The 17,354-nt window shown below is 40.6% G+C and overlaps 1 long non-coding RNA gene across 1 annotated transcript; it reads right to left on the bottom strand.

Moving 5' to 3' along the window:
* Positions 1–2,172: 2,172 nt before the first annotated feature.
* Positions 2,173–5,612, bottom strand: LOC128655483 (uncharacterized). Its single transcript, XR_008401821.1, has 2 exons — positions 5,371–5,612; positions 2,173–2,518 (listed from the first exon to the last, which is right to left on the bottom strand). It is a non-coding gene; the product is annotated as an uncharacterized LOC128655483 (long non-coding RNA).
* Positions 5,613–17,354: the final 11,742 nt, after the last annotated feature.

Here is a 17,354-nt window from a genome sequence, read left to right on the forward strand (position 1 = left end):
CCAAAGCTTTCATTCCTAACTTTTCAAATAAAGATAGCAAGAGAACAAATAAAAAATTATAATAGGAATAAATTATAAAGCTGCTTAAAATTGCATGCTCTATCTGAATCATGAAAGAAAAAATGTGGGTCCAGTAGCCCTTTAAGTTTGTACAGTGTGTGTCTGAGTCAGATAGCAGAGCACTTTCATTTGCAGAGGAGGTAGGACTTACATAGTAATTTTTTTTATTTCTTTGTGCAATTTTGGATTGTAACTTCAGTGTGGTAGTAGTATGGTTGGGCAAGGGGTCCATAAAAAAAACATTTATTTTTTTAGCAATCTGCAGCAGTGTATTTATGATTATTTGACAATGCTGTAGAAATTCTATATTTAAAGACATGCATAAAGGTTTCCTCCTTAATACACAAATGGTAGTTGCCCTTTTGAAAGATATTTTTTTTTGTAATATATACATTTTAACTACATTTCAGTTTACTGCCCCTTTATGCAAGGACTTTACAGATGCAAGGAGGCACTTTATCTATGATTTTTACATATGCATAAAAAGTTATACTTTCAAACTAAGATTTCTCAGTGTTTCAAATGATACAGGTTAACTTAACACTGTTCAGTTTACACTACAGCTGACTTAATTTTGAAATACATACAAACGAGCCTAAATCATGCATTTAACCATATCTAATGGTATGAGACCTAGTGCCACGGCTTATGGTTCCACCAAGACCATATAGAGTACAGCATTTTCAAAATCCATAAGTACAGCTGACAGATGGGAACATGTTTACACCATAATTGAAGTGTTGTTCTTGTTTGGGGGGAAAAACACAAACATATGTCAACCTTTTAAAAGTACTTTTCTTCATCTAACCATCTACTGATAACATTAATCTACAATTTTTGTTTACAATACTTTTTAAAAATGAGGTTTCATGAACGGGATCCATAAGTGGTCTCTTATTCTCTGTGAGAGCCTTTTATTGTTTTATGAAGACAAAGGGACCCAAAAGAGGCCCCCTCCGAACCCTAGAAGGCTTGAAGACTGTAAGGCACGTTAAACTCTGTTAAGATTGTATTCTGATATTGTTTTGTTTAAATGTTATCTTGATTTCAAGAATTTTGTAAGCCTTTATCAAACCTCAATAAAAACAAAATAAAAAAAAAAAAAAAAAAAAAAAACATTAATCTACAATTTTGAATTCATAGAGTTTAATTTTTGTTTGCACATTTGCAAATCTGATTGTTTAAAAAGTGATCTCTTAATTTCTGCAATTTTTTTTATCATGCATGTCACACACTGTTTTGTTGTTGTTGTTGGTCTCTCTGTGAGAGTGTGTGAGTATGTCTTTGTGCTTTTTCTATTTGTGTCCCTGTGAGGGTGTGTGTATGTATGTCTTTGTGTATTTCCTCTTGATGCCTCTGTGAGGGTGGATGTGTATGACTTTTTTTTTTTAATGTGGATGTCTCTTTGAGGGTGGGTGTGTGTATGTATGTCTGCGTTTTCTGTGGATGTTTCTCTGAGGGTGTGTGAGTATGTCTGTGTGTTTTCTTTGGTTATCTCTGTGAGGGTGTGTGTATGTATGTGCAGTTTCTGTGGGTGTCTCTCTGAGAGTGTATGTCTCTCTGTTTTCTCTGGATGTCTCAGTGAGGGTGTGTGTGTGTCTCTATGTCTTTGTGTGTTTTATGTGGTTGTCTCTCTGTGATTTGATGGGTATATTATGTTAGTGGGTGACTTGTAACCGACACATGAGGGCATTATGAAACTCATATGATGGTCTGTAAAACAGCAAACAACACCCACAACTTCCTTTAACATGTTTTTTAGACATATATGGACATTTTATGTTACTCCTCTATCTGCATTTCCTATAGCCTCATGATGTGAGACTGCTATATAACTGCTGTGTATACTTACAGTAAACGGAACTAGTGAGAAACACTCTCTGTGCTTGTGTGCTTTCTTGCTGTTTCCCGGAGCTCTGGAGAATCGTGTTCAATCAAGGTCAGAAACCATTTGAACTTATAACCCTAACCTTATACTATGAAAGCAGAAGCAACAATAGGCTACTGCTATATATATATATAGCAGTAGCCTACAATTATCTTGTAGTTACCTACAATTATCTTGTACCTTCATACTTGTGGTAGTGTGTTATTAAAGCACTGACTCAGAAATGGTGTTAATTATCTTATTTTTTTTATTATTATCAATAATTTAAACATAAACACACCACCACCCCTTGTCCATCAGTCATTTGTTGAACATGGCATTAACTTGGAGGCCCTGTTGGTCAAGACATGCCTGCAAAAACAACTCCATATCTTCTCTGTGCTGAAATACAAAGAGGAATGACTCCCTTGCTTCTGGTTCTTCTCTTTGCATCACGTTATCTATGGCCTTCTGGGGGTCATCTTCATTCATTGACACATAACTTGGCATGGTTATGCGCCCACAGAACAGTGCCTCATTCTTAGCAACCCATTGTATAGCAATGTGTAGATCTTTAATGATTGCTGGCTCCTGTGTCAAGCACATGGGAGGAAACTTAGTCATAGTCAGAATCAAAACTGTTATTTTCATAATAAATAAAAAATCATTTAAGGGACACTCAAGTCAAAAACAGACTTTTATAAATAAGAAAGAACATGCAGTTTCCAATTTACTTCCATTATAAAATCTGCTTCGTTCTCTTGTTATCCTTTGCTGAAGGAACAACATTGCACTACTGGCAGCAAGATGAACACATATAGGCCGCATTCGGGCAGCGCTCAGGAGCTAGTGGAGGCGCTTCACTTCCAGCGATAACGTGGCGCTAGGTGACGTCACAAGCAAGGGAGCTTAGAGAAAATGCGCAAAGGGATCTGCTGCACAATAATGAACGTTTTTAAATAAGCTCCCTTGTAGCTGACTGTAAAAATGTTTAAATTGTGTCTCTCTTTATTAGTGGAGGATTATTTTTATTTAAGCTGTTTATACAACACCGTTGTTCGAGAATGGTTTCCCCTGCCTCTCGGCAAACATCGGAACTCTGACCCACCTTCCTTCAGCTGTTCTCAGCTCAGCCCCTGTAGCTTATCCTGCCCCATTCAGCTAATAATAAAACAGGTGCTGAGCTGAGAGCAGCTGAATGGAGGTGGGTCAGAGTTCCGATGTTTGCCGAGAGGCAGGGGAAACCAGAGACACTGGGAAAACAATTCTCAGCATAACACCGGATAAGCATGACAGCAGCATTTAGTACAGGGCAAATTGGAGATAGGTTACTAGAAGCAACTGCAGTTATTTTTCATATTTTATATATTCAGTATTAAATATTCCAAGAAAATCTGTGACAGACACTTCAAATAGCTTAGAAACATCTTAGCGATATTTTGACACATATTGACAATAATGGTTAGTTCACAGGTTTAGATTTCACAATTAATGCTGATAAGATTTACAGGGTCTACTTTGTCACGATTGGTCTCTTTTTTGAAACTATGACAACTTCCGCTTTTAAATTTACCTGTATTTAAGGTTTCAATTTGTTCATAATTGTATCCATTGTTTTTATGCCTGAGGAAAAGACCATTGGTCTAGAAACGCGTAGCAAATCTTGTATGGAGTAAAGATTTTAACTTTATCATACAGAAGTTGTCTCATATTCTCATTAATCTAACCTGGAGAGGTGTTTTATTCCAAAACCCACTGGAGTCTGTAGTATACGTGCTGCACAGACGTTGAGTTACTTCAATCAAGCAACGCTGAGATCCACCTGTCTGCATTACACCTGAGGCCACCCAGTGTGCTAACCACTGAGAGTGTTAGTCTGCCTGATAGCACCGGTCACAGAACGGTGCAGAGCTTTTCGGTAAGCCTTTTTGAATACTTTGCCTTCTGAGCCTGTAACAACAGTATCACGCTATGTGGCGCCCTCTTTTTCACTTTTAATTTTCAGAAATCTTCACTCCGAGGACCAGAGGAGCTTTGCCGCTTACACCTTTTTGCTTCACACTGCCTTTAAATTTCCGCCCGACTTCACGGGAGCCATATGGTTTGTGTACAATTTCGATAGTTTGGTCCACTTAGCGCACCCCACTCTCGGTTCCCCTCAGGGTTCCTGTTTTGGCTTATAAAAACATGGCAGCCTCCACAGCAAAACGTGTGTGGAGGCTGCAATGTTGCCAAGCGTCTGAGCTTGCTCTGAAAAGTGACAGCTTTCCAGTACGATGGAAGTGCTGGGACTTATGTCATCAGAGCACTCAAAAACGCCAGGCATCTCACTTGCAAATGTGAGGAAAACGCTACAAGCGAGTCCCAGTTTGCTTGGAGCGCTGCCCGAACGGAGCCATAGTCATCCAATCGCAAAAGACAAATGTGTGCAGGCAAAAATCAGCAGCTAGCTCCCACTAGTGTTGAATATGTGCATATTCTCTTTCAGCAAGGGATAACAAGAGAACAAAGCACATTTAAAAATAGATGTGAATTTATAAGTGTCTTAAAATTACATGTTCTATCTGAATCATGCAAGTTAAATTTTGAATTTACTATCCCTTTATCTCCTTAAGGACCGCAGCTGTAACAGATGAAAAAAAATGAAATAGTAAAAATAATAAAAATAAATAGTTATGTAGGGTTAGGGTTAGATCTAGGCTTAGTGGTAGATCTAGGGGGAGGGTTAGATCTAGGGGGAGGGTTAGGGTTAAAAGGTCACTGAAGGAGAAAAAGGTTAATCGTAAAAATTGAAAATTGGGTATTTCAAAACTCAGGACAAAATGAAGAAACTGTTTAGCCATGTTGTTTTCTCGGGGGTTGTAGATGCGTAACAGATTTTGGGGGTAAAAGTAAAAAAAAAAAAGTGTGGTTTTTAATATTTTAAATAATAATTTATAAAAATATTTATAAAAAATTATATGATATGATGAAAATAATGGTATCTGTAGAAAGTCAATCTTATGGCGAGAAAAACGGTATATAATATGTGTGGGTACAGTAAAGGCGTAAGAGGAAAATTACAGCTAAACGCAAACACCGCAGCAATGTAAAAATAGCCTTGGTCGCTAACGCTAAAAAAGTGGTACAACTGTCAGGTCACTAAGGGGTTAAACATGGTAAAAATAAATAAATAAGAGGGAAATTGCAGCTAAACATAAACACTGCAGCAATGTAAAAACAGCCTTGGTCGCTAACGCTAAAAAAGTCGTACAACTGTCAGGTCACTAAGGGGTTAAACATGAAAAAAAAAAAAAAAAAGTTAGAGGGAAATTACAGATAAACACAAACACTGCAGCAATGTAAAAAGAGCCTTGGTCGCTAACGCTAAAAATTGGTACAACAGTCAGGTCACTAAGGGGTTAAATATGGTAAAAAAAAAGAAAAAAAAGAAAGCAGCAAACCTTCTTCTTGTTTAAAGAGAACTTCCCCGTAGAGGTTGTGGATGTCACATTTTTGTTGTGTAGAGTGGAGCTTTAAATAGTTCAATATTGTTAATTTAAAACAGTAGATAAAGAATTACTCCTGTGATTTCCTGAGATGATCTATTTATAACTTAGAATAATTATTACATTTGCTTATACTTTGCCTTAACCTTATAAATGTCACTCGCCATAAACCAAAAGAAAGCAATTTCGTTTTCAGAATTGTGCCTATTGGTTGTTTGATACATTAAAGTTTATTTTAAAAAAAAAAAAGTATTCTGAATGATTGTGCATAAAGTTTATATATATATATATATATATATATATATATATATATATATATATATATATATATATATATATATATAAAAACGTTTTCTGAATGATTGTGCATATTGGTTGTTTGATACATTAAAGTTTTATTGAAATAGAAAAAAAAATTGCAGTGGAGGTCACATGTTTCCTGTCTAGAGTGGAGCTCCACTCCAAAGTAGTCTATCTGCAGAGTTGAGCTCCACTCTAGACAGGAAACATGTGACCTCCACTCAAAGCTTTTTTTTTTCTTTTTTTTTAAATCAACTTTAATGTAACAAACAACCTATATAGACAATCATTTTGAAAACGAAACATTTTGCAGCTCTCTTGTTCTTAATGTTCATTCACAGTGGTTTATGCTGATTGTCATTTATAAGGTAACCACTGTGACTGTCATTTATAAGGTAACCACTGTGAATGACGTACAAGGCTGAAGTTGTCTTCTTAGTCAGCTTCTTATTCTGCAACTGATTACAATTTGCAAAATAAAGATATCTAGCATTATTATTTTTTTTTTTAAAATAATACACTTTCCCAAAACCTAAACAAACTTACATTTTATATATATATATATATATATATATATATATATATATATATATATATTTTTATATATATATATATATATATATATATATATATATATATATATATATATATATATATATATATGTGTGTAACGGGGTTTGGCCTAGGTCCACAATTACCCCTGTGGGTCTTTACCCCAGCTACCTCCATGTGCTCTGCAGGCTGATCCTGAGTCTCCGCTACCTGGGAGTTGGGGTACATGACTGTGGCAGTGCCTCCACCTGACTGGGCATCCAGGGCAAGAATGGGTTTCCCAGACAGGAACATTATAAATAACTACAACACACACAGTAATAACAGTAAAACAGTATGAACATGTATTAAAGGATTATGGCAAATAATAATAAGGCAAGAAATACAGTGGCTAACTAACACACCAACTCTCTCTAACCAGGCCCAGCACCCTCCCAAACCACCTGCGAACCCACCCTCAGGCTTCACCCTAATGGCTGATGGGTACCAGTTGGTGCACAGAAATGTTGGGGCCCTTTAAGGTAATCGACATGCATTTAAACAGTTACAGCTCATAGGAAACTGCAATCCACAGGAAGAGCTGTTTATAAGTTTATGTGATGGACAGAATGCCCTGTCAGTATGACAGGGAGAGAGGATACTTCTTACCACTAAACAGGATTCATCTGCACAGGCTGAAAGAAAACTCCAAGGTCTGCCAGTCATTTACTTTGTCTGCATTCTTCTCCACAGCTCTCTCACAGGGTCAGACTGCAGCTGGCAGCATACACTAAATCAGCAGAGGAATGCTGTTACTTTACAAGATGAAGTCTGCAGCTCTCTCACAGCCAGGCCTCACACACACCTTCACTGCTCTGACATGTCTGCTTCCTCCTGTGTCTTACACTCCTCTTTCAGTTTCACTTGATCACATGACCAACCAGTCTAATAGTTGCCTAGGCAACTTCTCCTGCAGACTGTATACAGGTGCAAAAGTTCAACAGGAAGGGCTACATTCTCCCCCTCGTAAAATCCTTGCCTTCCACTGGCAAGGTTCCACCAAGAGGTAAATTGAAAAAACAAAACATATAAATAATAATAAATGCACTAATAGTCCTATAAACAAATGTTAACTATCTTACAGTTTACTCTAGTACAGAGGGGTTCCAAGATTCATAATGTCCACAACCGCATACAGAAAATCAACCATTTTAGACTGTACCTGGGGCATATGTACATAACTGGGTTCTCCGACTTGATCGTAAGTAAGAACCCTGGGAGGCTGTCGTATTCTAGTACCCAGTCTCTGTTCTCTCTGAGGAAGTCCAGAATGTGCCTGGGAATCTTCAGCTCTGGCCACTTGGGTGGGGAGGTCACCAGATGCTTGAGACCCTGGCTTTCCCATGATACAAGCGTCTCTTTTTGGGGTCCCAGGCACAAAGTTGGGGCTGTTGGGATTCAATGTAGAGGAGGCTAAGGGAGGAGAGGAAGGAAAGTGCTGTGTTTCCTCAGCAGGAGGAGACCACCATTGATCATCAGCACTAAGAGCTTCTGGGGTCTCTACTGCATCATTTTCAGGACTCTCCATTGTGCTTTTCTCCCATTCATTACTACTCCCTTCCTCTTCATCGAAATAGGCTATTGGTAGTAGATGGTTCCTATGCCAAGCTTTGATCCGGCCTTCTGGGCCTTTTATATTATACACTGGCAGCCCCTTTAGTTTAGACACAACTTCAAATAGGGTATCCTTCCATCTGTCTGCTAATTTGTGTTTCCCAGGTACCCCTAAATTCCGGAGGAGAACCTTATCTCCCGCTTGGACTTCCCGATGCTTCACTTTGGTATCGTATCTTCTTTTGTTGCGTTCCTCTATTTTTGCCGCAGCTTGAGTGGCCAACTCGTAGGCACTGTGAAGGTTTTGTCTGAGGGTCCTCACATACTGGAAGTGAGAGTCTGACTTTGTCCCATCTGGGGACACCCCCAACCGGACATCTATCGGTAGTCTGGCTTCCCTTCCAAACATTAGGAAATAGGGTGAGAATCCTGTAGACTCATGCCTTGTGCAATTATATGCGTGGACCATGGCTTCTACATGCTTACTCCAGGACCGCTTCTCCACTTGTTTCAGAGTCCCGAGCATGTCTAGGCGTGTCCTATTAAAACGCTCAGGCTGGGCATCACCCTCAGGGTGGTAGGGTGTTGTTCTGGACTTGTGAACCTGCAACATATCCAACAGTTCTTTGATCAGCTTACTCTCAAAGTCTCTACCTTGATCAGAATGTATTCGATTGGGCAGACCGTAGTGCATAAAATATTTCTGCCAGAGGACCTTGGCTACGGTCACAGCCTTCTGGTCTTTAGTGGGAAAAGCCTGAGCATATCTGGTGAAATGGTCTGTTACTACCAGAACATTCCCAATTCCGGTAGTATCATTCTCAATACATAGATAGTCCATGCACACAAGATCCAGGGGTCCTGTACTTATCAGGTGGGCCATAGGGGCAGCTCTCACAGGCAGAGTCTTTCTCTGAATACATCTACTTCAGGTCTTCAGATAATGTTCAACATGTTCTCTCATGCGAGGCCAATAGAACCGGTCTTGTACCAGGCCATAGGTCTTGTCTACCCCAAGATGCCCATGTTGATCATGGAGGGCTCTCAGGACCATTCCCCGATATCTATGAGGTAACACTAGCTGCTTTCGACCGGGGTGGTCATGGTATTTTATAATTCTATAAAGGATTCCATCTTCTAGATGTAGTTTACTCCATTCTCTCAGGTACAAATCTCTTTGTCCAATGGGAAGGGAGCTCAGTAATTTAGGGTTCTTGGCTCTCATTGCCTTGAGGACTGTCCCTATATACCAGTCCTGTGACTGGGCTTTCTTCTTGTCTTCATTGGTTATGTGAGACCACTGTTGGAGCATTGCTGGAGCACAGAATACCTCTAGTACGGCTTCTGGGGAGTGACATATGGAGTCTATTCCTCTGAGTTCAGAGAACTCATCCTGCCTCTCAGCCACTACATATGTTTGGCACAGGGCTCCTACCCCAGGCACAGGGATTTCTTCCCATTCCTCCTTTTCTTCATGAGGAGGAAGTCCAGGTCTGCGGGACAGAGCATCCGCACTGACATTCTTAGGGCCTGGCTTGTATTTAAGGCTGAAACTATAGTTCGACAATGCTGCCAGCCACCTATGCCCTGTGGCATCCAGCTTTGCTGTTGTTTGAATATAAGTAAGCGGATTGTTATCCGTCCTTACCTCGAATGTTGCTCCATATAAATAGTCATGTAACTTGTCCACAATTGCCCACTTGAGCGCCAAGAATTCTAGCTTATGGACCGGATAGTTTTTCTCTGCACCAGTTAGACTTCTACTTATGTAGGCCACTGGTCTTAACCCTTCCGGGTAGCTCTGATGCAATACGGCCCCTAGGCCTTCCATACTGGCATCAACATGGAGCACATATGGTTTCTCGGGATCTGAATATGCCAATACAGGAGCTTCTGTGAGTCTTTTCTTCAAGATTAAGAAGGCTTCTTCGCATCCTGAGGTCCATTTCTTTCCGAAGGAGTCTTTAGGACTTGGCGCCTTAACACCCTCTATAGCAGAGGTAGTCTTTAACAGGTTGTGTAGCTCTCGAGCAATCTTTGAATAGTCTTTCACAAACCTCCGGTAGTAACCGCAGAATCCAAGAAATGAGCGCAGCTCACTGATGTTATCTGGCCTGGGCCAGTTCATCACTGCTTCAATTTTGGTCGGGTCAGTTGTCACACCTTGTGCGGAAACAATGTGACCTACATATGTAACAGAGTTCTGGGCAAACCGACATTTGTCTATTGATAATTTCAGACCCTCTGCTTGGAGTCGATCCAACACCTTCAGCAATCGCTGTTCGTGCTCTTCTGGTGTCCTTCCAAACACTATGAGGTCATCAAGATAGACTAGGCACTCTTTGGGATTCATATCCCCCACAGTCTTCTCCATCAGCCTTTGAAAGGTGGCGGGAGGTCCAGTGACCCCTTGGGGCATCCTGGTAAACTCGTAGAATCCCAAGGGACAGATGAACGCTGTCTTTTCCTGATCCTCCTTCATGGGTACCTGATAATACCCAGACCTCAAGTCCAGGACGCTGAACCACTGGCTTCCAGAAAGGGCATCTAGCAGATCTTCTATCCGTGGCAGAGTATATTGATCTGGCACAGTCCTTTTGTTTAAAGTCCGATAGTCTATGCAGAGCCGGACTGTGCCATTCTTTTTCCTAACTACCACTATGGGTGAGGCATATGGACTTCTGGACTCTTTAATAATGCCAGATTCTTCCATCTGTTTGAGTATATCCCGGACATCTTCCACATCTCGAGGGGGTATTCTCCTTGATCTTTCTCTGAAAGGAGCTGGGTCAGAAAGTCTGATATCATGTGTGGCACTCTTTGCACATCCCATATCCATTTCTTTCCTGGAGAAGACTTTCTCTCGAGTAGCTAATTTGGATTGGAGGCTCTCTCTCCACTTTTGTGGTAGAGGAGAATCTTCCAGTTCAAAAACTATAGGTCCTTCATGATCACCTCCCTGTTCTGCCTTTACAGACATTACTGAAGAGACTTGGTCCAACAAGTGAATCACACCAATCTTCTGGTGACGATCAATTCTGATCTCTGTGGGTGTTAAGTTTCTTATCATTATGGGAAAATCTTTACACCAGTGATTCCGCCAGTCTTTCACCTCAGGTATGAGAGTCCACCCTTTTTTTGCATCCTCCTCAGGCAAGGACTCAATGAGGTATTGCCTGGTTCCTCCTGATATTTCATGGTGCATAGATGCTATGGCTCGTAGAGTCTTAGTCTCACCAGGCCTTACAAATAAAGGTTCTTTCCCTGAGTAGTGGCATGATCCTGGTCTAGCTTGTAGGGCTAGTCGATGGCACTCTTTCCCTAGAACAGGGCTGACTTCCATCAGTCTGGTTAGAGATACATCTCCCACTTCAGTGAGGTAGGCCCTGAACATGTCCTGCACCATTCTTGCGTTGGTACCCAAAATTATTGGGGCGCACATTGTTTTCTTCATGGAGCATACAAGAGCTTCCAATTCCATAGGGCAGATCATTCCTGTGTTTAACTGTGGGATGGTTATTGTCACTCTTATACATCCCTCTACAGGCTGGGCCTGAGATCCCACTCCCCACAACTGCAACTCTCCTGCTGGCTCCAGGGGAATATGTTTTAGATGATGGTCATAGAAGTCTCTATTAATGATGGTGACCTGGAATCCAGTATCTAACAAGGCCGAGGCATGAATATCTTCTATTTGTAACTGTATCAGAGATTTGGGCCCGATCTTGGCCCCCACAGATAACATGGATGTGTTTTTTTTTCCTCTTTTCCTGAAAGGACTGGTAACTTGAGCCTCCTCCAGCTCAATAGCTAGCACTTCCACTCCTGTATCTGATGAATTAGTGGGACACTCCCGCTTGAAATGCCCTGATTTTCCACACTTAAAACAGTTCCCTCGGGGGGACTGTTCCTCTGGGAATAACCTTCCTGTGGTCTCCCTGCGGTGCTGCCTCCTGGTAGGAGAATAATCTGTTCTTCTTGGCGCTGACTTAGACAATAATTCTAATTCAGCTACCTTTTTTTAAGGACGAACAGTTCCATATCCTCTTTCTCTGCGGCTTTAGAAGAATTTCCTTTTTGTGGAGGAGATGGGGACATTTGGTTCTCCAGTATTTTTGCTTTTCGGATCAGTGTGGAATAGGACAAGACTTGATCATCCAACTTAACTCTTAACATGATCATGACTGGATCATTGCTAAGGCCTCCCTTCTGAATTTGTTTGGATAGTCGAGCATCCAACTCAGATGCAGTGACTGCTCCATTATGAAACAGTTTTCCCAGTGACAATTGTAATCGATTGATATAGTCTGAAGCTTTCTCATGTTCCTTCTGTTTAGTGGCTAGGAACTTGATTAATAGATCATCAGAGTCCTCTGATTTTCCATACGCATCCTGCAAAACTTTCAGGTAATCTTGTGCGGTAACTTGTTCATTCACTCCCCTAAACAGCCTTATCATATTCGTAGCTGGGAAACGAAGACTCTCCATTATCCGTTGTTTTTTTTATGTTATCCGTACAAGACCATTCTTCCAGTAATTGTACAGCATTATCCTTCCAGGCCTTAAAGGGTTCCTCCCCGGCAGGAACAGGCTGATTCCCAGAAAACACTTTCAGCTTACGGTAACTGTGGGTATGGGTAGCTGTTACTATGGCTTCTGAGAGTTTTTGCAGTATTTCAGATATGTTACTCTCTCCTGAACTTGTGGCTCTCAATAGGGAATCGCCTGGTTTTGGGGATGTTGGAGATGAGGGAACCACTAGATCTGGGGTCTTAGGGGCAGTTGTCCCTTGCACACTGGAAAAGTAGACATTTCGTTTGGGGATGGCCCCAGTCTCTACAGGAGTAACTGGTAATCTCCTGGCGGGTTTCTCTGACAAAGGGGACAGAATCTGGGAATAACTTGATACATTAAAGTCTCTTTGGCCTATACTGGAGGGTTGCTGCAGTGTAACCCCTTCCTCCTTATCAGGGAGAGCGTACACTAAGCGACATCCTTCAGGAGCTGCTTCAAGAAGGTATAGACATGTAAGCCTATGACGGCCTCTCAAATCTGCATGGGAATATACTAACATGTAAGTTTGACCGTATGAATCATGCAGGATATCTCTGATGGTAGCCATATCTATTCCCAGTATAATCTCTACACACTTGGTGACATGTTTTATCTCACTATAGGGAGGTACCTGGCATATCATCACTGCATGATGCAATGGTACCTTCTGTTGCTGGGCCCAATCTGTTACAAATTGGAGTGTGGGCCGGGGAATTAACGTATCCTTACTGGGTATACCCCAATTTATCTCAGCAATGCCTCCAAATGTAACGGGGTTTGGCCTAGGCCCATAATTACCCCTGTGGGTCTTTACCCCAGCTACCTCCATGTGCTCTGCAGGCTGATCCTGAGTCTCCGCTACCTGGGAGTTGGGGTACATGACTGTGGAATGCCTCCACCTGACTGGGCATCCAGGGCAAGAATGGGTTTCCCAGACAGGAACATAATAAATAACTACAACACACACAGTAATAACAGTAAAACAGTATGAACATGTATTAAAGGATTATGGCAAATAATAATATGGCAAGAAATACAGTGGCTAACTATCACACCAACTCTCTCTAACCAGGCCCAGCACCCTCCCAAACCACCTGCGAACCCACCCTCAGGCTTCACCCTAATGGCTGATGGGTACCAGTTGGTGCACAGAAATGTTGGGGCCCTTTAAGGTAATCCACATGCATTTAAACAGTTACAGCTCATAGGAAACTGCAATCCACAGGAAGAGCTGTTTATAAGTTTATGTGATGGACAGAATGCCCTGTCAGTATGACAGGGAGAGAGGATACTTCTTACCACTAAACAGGATTCATCTGCACAGGCTGAAGAAAAGGCTGAAAGAAAACTCCAAGGTCTGCCAGTCATTTACTTTGTCTGCATTCTTCTCCACAGCTCTCTCACAGGGTCAGACTGCAGCTGGCAGCATACACTAAATCAGCAGAGGAATGCTGTTACTTTACAAGATGAAGTCTGCAGCTCTCTCACAGCCAGGCCTCACACACACCTTCACTGCTCTGACATGTCTGCTTCCTCCTGTGTCTTACACTCTTCTTTCAGTTTCACTTGATCACATGACCAACCAGTCTAATAGTTGCCTAGGCAACTTCTCCTGCAGACTGTATACAGGTGCAAAAGTTCAACAGGAAGGGCTATATATATATATATATATATATATATATATATATATATATATATAAAACTTATATTGCAATAATCAGATGGCAAACAGGGCATAATTTCTAATAAGTAACTGATATAAAAGGGTTAAAATCCTTTGCTCCACTCATTTATGTGTGGAATATACAATGCGTGAGCCTCTTCATGGGACAGACATGTTATCAGCCTTGTCCAACACTCTTTATGGCAAACAAATTGGTGCCAAACTTGCCACTTTATATATTTTACCTTTTCTAAATAAATCATTGGTATTTAAAAAAGAATAAAATCCTTTGCGCCACTCATTAATGTGTGTATATACACAAGCCGTGAACCCATCATAGGATAGACATGTTATCAGCCTGACCCAGCGCCCTTTATTGCAAACAAATTGGTGCCAACATTGCCACTTCATATATTTTACCTTTTCTGAATAAGTAATTGGTATTTTAAAAGGGTTAAAATTATTTGGGTCACTCATTTCTGTGTAGATATATACAGGGCTTTAACACCATTTATAGAATAGACATATTTTCAGCCTGACCCAATGCTTTTTAAAGTGAAGGTCAAGTCTGGGGTTGTGCTTAGCAGTTTTCAATATGTTAGCTAAAATCAGTATGAGGTTCATTCATCAAATTATAGATAAATACAATCAAAAGTTTTATTTTTTACGATTTGAATCAGCTCTGTTTCAGCTGTATAATCCGCCCGTCACAGTGCCTTTATTGATTGACATTTTTTCGTTCCAATCTTTTGTTTACCCCCGTGGCGTCCAGCCCCTTTTCTGTTTCGTCATTGAAACATTATGCGCATGCGTGTAAATAAACAGGGCATCATCATGGGCATGCTCATTCATGTAACGCTCATGCGTTGTCTGCTCACAGAATTGTTGTTACATTGAATTGACAGCATCGCTCTCCCGCATCATAGCAAATTAGCTGCGATCTATAAGAACAGGTAAAAATGAAGACGCTGCTCATCTAACCAACGAATTGTGATACATTATAATAGATATCTATTAATAATTTGCGAATAATCAAGATATTAATGTATTGGGCTAACATAGTAAATAATAATTATCTTGCTTCACCGTTGTCAACAATATACGCTCGATCCTGCATAATATAAATAATGGTTCCAAAAATCTATATTACGCATGCGCATTTGAAACAACACACGGGTGCACGAGCGTAGTCCGCTTGAAAGAAAGAATGCGGTGTCATAACAGCAGAATAAGGAAGTGTTGTATGGGCGGAGCTCATGGCGATAACGGAGGTACATTAGAAAAACATTTTATTTGCAAAGGATGCGTTATTTACAGATATAAAGTGAGCGACTAAAGTGTTTTTAACATAAGCTTCCAAATGATGTATTGAGAATCACAAAAATTGACCTTCACTTTAAGGCAAACAATCTGGTGCCATCCTTGCCACTTCATACATTTTACCTTTTCTGAATAAGTAACAGGTATTTTAAAAGGGTTAAAATCCTTTGTGCCACTAATTTTTGTGTGGATACATACACGGCATGTTTTTAGCCTGGCCCAATGATTTTTATAGCAAACAAACTTGTGCCAAACTTGCCATCTCATATATTTTACATTTTCTGAATAAGTAACTGGTCATTTGAAAAGGTTAACATATTTTGGGCCACTCATTTATGTGTGGAATATACAAGGCATGAACCCTTCATAGGACAGACATGTTGTCAGCCCGGCCCAACGCTCTTTATGGCAAACAAATTGGTGACAACCTTGCCACTTCATATATTTTACCTTTTCTGAATAAGTGGTATTTTAAAAGGGTTAAAATCCCGTGGGCCACTCATTTTTGTGTGGATATATACAGGGCATGAGCCCCTTTATAGCACAGACATGTTCTCAGCCTGGCCCAATGCTTTTTATGACAAACAAACTGGTGGCGACCTTGTCAAATCACATATTTTACCTTTTCTAAATAAGTTACAGCTATTTAAAGGGTTTCTTTGCCATATAAATCTTTGGGACAGTCTGAAAACACTTGGATTGTACAAAGGGCCTCACGCCCTATATAACCACACAGAAATCAGTGGCCCAAAGGATTTTAAGCGTTTAAAAATACTATTTACTTACTTAGAAAAGGTAAAATATATAAAGTGGCAAGGTTGGCACCAGTTTATTTGCCATAAATAGCGTTGGGCCAGGCTGAGAACATGTCTCTCATATCAGGGGGCTCACATTCTGTATAAATCCACACAGAAATAAGTGGCCCAAAGTGTTTTATTCTTTCAAAATACCAGTTACTTATTCAGAAAAGGTAAATGTATGAGAGGACCACGTTGGCACAAGTTTGTTTTCTACAAAAAGCTTTGGGCCAGGCTGAAAACATGTTTTTCTCTTGTAAGGTGTATCCAGTCCACGGATTCATCCATTACTTGTGGGATATTCTCCTTCCCAACAGGAAGCTGCAAGAGGATCACCCACAGCAGAGCTGTCTATATAGCTCCTCCCCTAACTGCCACCTCCCAGTCATTCTCTTGCAGCTCTCGATAAGGGAAGCAGCTAGAGAGATGTGGTGCATTAATGTAGTTTATCTTCAATCAAAAGTTTGTTATTTTCAAATGGTACCGGAGTTGTACTATTTTAGCCTCAGGCAGAAAGTTGAAGAAGAGTCTGCCTGTGGTCTTTGATGATCTTAGCAGGTTGTAACTAAGATCCATTGCTGTTCTCACAAATAACTGAAGAGATGGGTAATTTCAGCTGGGGGAATAGCGTGCAGGGTCTCCTGCTCTGAGGTATGTGCAGTTTTAAATTTTTCTAGAGAAATGATAAGCTAGAAAATGCTGACAATACCGGATTTATTTAAGGTAAGCCTGATTACAGTGATTTAATAACGACTGGTATCATGCTTGCTGTAAAGGGTAATATTTTTATTATTTACTCACATTACTGAATAGATATAATGTTTGCTTGAGGTATATAAACGTTTATTTCATATTGGTGATAAAACTTTATTCTGGGGCCCAGTTTTTTCCACATGGCTGACTAGATTTTGCCTAGGGATAGTTTTTTAAGGCCCTCTCACTGTGAGTACAGGTTGGGAGGGGCCTATTTTCCATTAGTTTTTGCAGCTTGAGACATCCAGCTTCCCTGAAGGAGTCCCCTGAACATATAGGACTTCTCTAAGGGGTTTTTGTGCCTTCCAAAGTCGTTGTATGGGCAGGTAGGGCCACAGTAGAGCTGTGGCAGTTTGTTGTGACTGTTTAAAAACGTTTATATATTTTTTTTTTATCCGGTTTTGAAA

This window comes from Bombina bombina, chromosome 4 (genome assembly GCF_027579735.1).
Source record: "Bombina bombina isolate aBomBom1 chromosome 4, aBomBom1.pri, whole genome shotgun sequence".
Classification (NCBI taxonomy): domain Eukaryota; kingdom Metazoa; phylum Chordata; class Amphibia; order Anura; family Bombinatoridae; genus Bombina; species Bombina bombina.